The sequence below is a fragment of the Doryrhamphus excisus genome, chromosome 10, assembly GCF_030265055.1.
Source record: "Doryrhamphus excisus isolate RoL2022-K1 chromosome 10, RoL_Dexc_1.0, whole genome shotgun sequence".
In the NCBI taxonomy this organism is placed as follows: Eukaryota; Metazoa; Chordata; class Actinopteri; order Syngnathiformes; family Syngnathidae; genus Doryrhamphus; species Doryrhamphus excisus.
In genome coordinates, this window is record NC_080475.1 from 2,251,048 (window position 1) to 2,255,000 (window position 3,953).

Genomic DNA, 3,953 nt, shown 5'->3' on the forward strand with positions numbered 1-3,953 from the left:
TCCGGACTATAAGTCACATTTTTTTTCATAGGTTGGCTGTTCCTGTGACTTATACTCCAGAGCGACTTATAAATGAAAAAAGTGTTTATGTTACATAAACACTGGACACCTTTTCTGTTTATGTTTATTTTTTGTGTAGCTGAATAAGCATTGTGTTAGCATATCTTACACCTATTCAGCCTCTTCTCTATTCTTTTATTGGTAGAATTTATTATACTCCGGAGAGACTTATAGTCCTGAAAATACGGTATTTAACACACATACACAATTTTATGCTTGGAATTTTTCTTGAATTATTTGTCTAATTTTATCTGTAAAAGTGTTATACTATCAGCTGCATGTTCTCATGTCAATTTTAAAAATCAGACCACATCAAACTATGTTATTTAATTTTACAGTTGTGTTGTTGTTTCCTCCCACATTCCAAAAACATGCTAGGTTAATTAGCAGCTCCAAATTGTCCATAGGTATGAATGTGAGTGTGAATGGTTGTTTGTCTATATGTGCCCTGGCATAGGCTCCAGCTCCACAAGAGGTGGGGTACACCCTGGACTGGTGGCCAGCCAATCACAGGGCACATATAGACAAACAACCATTCACACTCACATTCATACCTATGGACAATTTGGAGTCGCTAATTAACCTAGCATGTTTTTGGAATGTGGGAGGAAACCGGAGTACCCGGAGAAAACCCACGCATGCACGAGGAGAACATGCAAACTCCACATAGAGATACCCGAGGGGGTAATCATGCATGCTAACCACTCAACCACCGTGCAGCCCTGTTTCTCATTAACTGGTGTAATTTTGTTTACGTTCTTGTAAACTGCTACCCAGAGTTCATAGCTAGGGTTAAGTCTCAAGCATCGATAGGAACCGGGACTAACATTGCAATTCTCCGGTGATCGTTTACAGTTTTATTACTTTGATTGCTAGTTTTCGATGCTCATGTCACCGAACACCAACAAAGGCGCTTCGGCTTTAGTAGGTATGTTTATTTAGACAAACTATTACCTGCATTTGGGTCGGGGGTCAACAGCGTTGTTGTGAAAACAGAAAATAAAGTTGACTTTGTACACTGCCTGCCCCAATATAAGCTCACACAGTGAATAATTGGTTTGGACCACCTTTAGCTTTGATTACGGCATGCATTGGCTGTGGTTCTATGTCTATTATCACATTTATTCCTGTCCAGAGATTTCTGGCATGATGAGAGATTTGAACCACTAATGAAAGTTTCCTCACTGTCCTTCCATTTTTAAAAAATAATTTCTTAATGTAATGCTTGATGCATGCCAGTAAATAAAACAGTTTTTTTTTTCCCACAACTGGATGTGTCTTTCAACAAATGAGAAGCTCCTCAATGCATCAGTTTGGGTTGAATAACTCATAGCCAGGGATGAAGTACACCATTATCTATGTACAATCTAAATCATCTGTTTCTATATCGAACTCTGGGTGGGCGGGGCATAAACCGGAAGAAACGACACCAGGTAACAGCTGAAGAACACGTCATTTGCCCGCCAGTTTGTTTTAAAGACAGCTGAAGTAATGAGGGTGGGGTGCACCTTTCATTTCAATGCAGACCATATAGAACTCAACATGCAATTTAACTCCTGAGTATGCTTGTATGCTCTCCGTTTTGTTACATTTTCATGGTTTCATTTTAAGTTTAGTCTTTATAGTGCAGAGAAATGAATAAATATGATCAGTTCCTCAATGTGGTTCCCAATTACGACGCCAAAATGGGCACCCGAACGCACCTCGGCAGCTCTTACCGGAGCTATGAGAGTCGCTGCCCAAACACGGACCTTTGTTTTTGAAGTTTTGAACTACCAACGTGCTTCTACAAACGTGAGTAACCTGCTTATTGCTCATTCGTTCAATGTTAATCGTGTTTGCACTGTGACGTTGTATTGTGTTGTGTGCCGTAAGCATCCAGCTGCTAAGCTAACGTAGCCTTATGGTTAGCATGCTATTTCAGTGTGTTTAGTGTACTGCTGTTAGCTGAGATGTTACGTTGCTATGTATTTATTTGTATAAGTAGGGAGGGGCGGGCGCTATGTGTGGCTGGCCAATCACAGAGTGTGAAAAGTGAATTGATAATTGGAGTTTCCGTTTCCGGATGATGGATGATGAATACCTGTTTCATGTTGGTAGTCGACAAATGACGTCACAGACGACTCATATTTAGTTTGTATGTTCTCTATAATGTAATTATATAATTTAGAATCTAACATGCATGTTTTTGAGCTGAGCTGTTAGCTGAGATGTTACTTTGCTGTTTATACGTATGTCTAGGGAGGGGCGGGCGCTGTGTGTGGCTGGCCAATCACAGAGTGTGAAGAGTAAATGGATAATTAGGAGTTTCCGTTTCCGGACTTCAAGTTGTAGTCGACAAATGACGTCACAGACGACTCATATCTAGTTTGTATGTTCTCTATAATGTAATTATATAATTTAGAATCTAACATGCATGTTTTTTAACTTACTGCTGTGTCTTGCATGTGGTAAATGAATGCTAAAAAGATGCTATCTTCACTTTATATAATGTCTACTTTAGCTTCAGGTATTACTGAAGTAACACCTCATATTTGAGATGTTTGAATTGGAAAGCCTCCCCTCCCTCCCAAAAAAAAAGAGAGTTTGCTTTCTCACATCTGGCGGAGTGGCTCCTGTAGCCTCATTCCCTCATCTCTTGTCAGGAGACTCAGGAAAAGCATCTGTTACTCGGGACATCTTGGGAGATGGGGCAGTCTAAACAGCTTGTGTTTGAGGATGAGGAAAAGGAAAAGGTTGTTTTGATTCAAAAAGGACAGAGTTCCTGGAAAATGATTGAAAATGTCAAATGTTATTTTCAGAATCAGACTAAATGTGTTTCCTAGTATATAATTATAACATTGCAAATGTCATTTCAGTCCTCTATTGTATAATAAAAGTATTAGTTTTCTTCTATTTATTAGTCCTGCATCTGCGCATCTAGCAGCTTGCTAGGTGGTGCAAATAATCATAATAATAATAATCATCATTTTGCTGTAAGACCCCATTTAAAGCAGTTAGCCTATGCATTGTTGGGCTACATCACCTTCAGAGCTGCTCTATTATTAGCCGGCCGCTCGCTCGCTTCCTTTGACTACATCCTGATTGTGTTATTCATTCCGTGTCTATACATTCCCTGCTGCTCCCCATCAAAGGTCATATCCTCACAATGACTCCCAAGAAATGTTCTTCTGACCTCCATACTTAATAATAATTTCAATAATAATAACAACATTGCAGCATTTACCTTAATTATCCTCCACATTCAATGTAAACTTGTGCTGTCCTACCTGAACGACCTTATAGTGATACACGACTTGAAACTTTATGTAAATATTAGTGTTATTATTTCATGCTTAGGCTGAGACTTTCATCCCGAGTGACTCATAAATCTGCAGCCCATTTGCAAAGCGGAGACATACAGGTAAAGGAACATCGCTTGAAGGGTACAACCGTTCCACATAATGTGTTGTATTAAAGCGGGTTGTGCTCAAATTAGGTAGAGCCATGATTTAAATTGAAAAAGGGGCCCTTTCAGAGAGGAGAATAGATTAGCTTCGCTGATAGACGATCACTTGAAAGCATCGTGATTTTTGACCAGTTGCAGTAGAGCTGATTTCTATCAGTTAGGATGTTGCCCTGAGGGCCTTATGGGGTATTTATCAAAATGGCTTACTACAACACACACCATGTCTTTGTTTATATAGTAATGGTGATGGTTTATTTTCATTTGAACATGCATCAGATTACAATTGAGTGCATCACATAATCAGTAATCACTTTTACAATCAGTAACTGTTACATTTGTTCACTTCCTGCTTTCCATAATACAGTTTAAGGTTTTTTTTTTTTGTTGTTTTTTTTTTTTAATAATGCACCTCGTACTGAAGTACGAGGTGATATGACCATCCAAT

General features: G+C 39.0%; 1 long non-coding RNA gene across 1 annotated transcript in view; it reads left to right on the forward strand.

The window, feature by feature from the left end:
- Window positions 1–1,540: 1,540 nt before the first annotated feature.
- The window catches only part of LOC131136624 (uncharacterized), a 9,825-nt gene continuing 7,412 nt past the window's right edge, over window positions 1,541–3,953 (forward strand). Inside the window, exon 1 of the long non-coding RNA XR_009131772.1 lies at window positions 1,541–1,854. This is a non-coding gene — a long non-coding RNA (uncharacterized LOC131136624). The remainder of the gene's footprint in view (window positions 1,855–3,953) is intronic.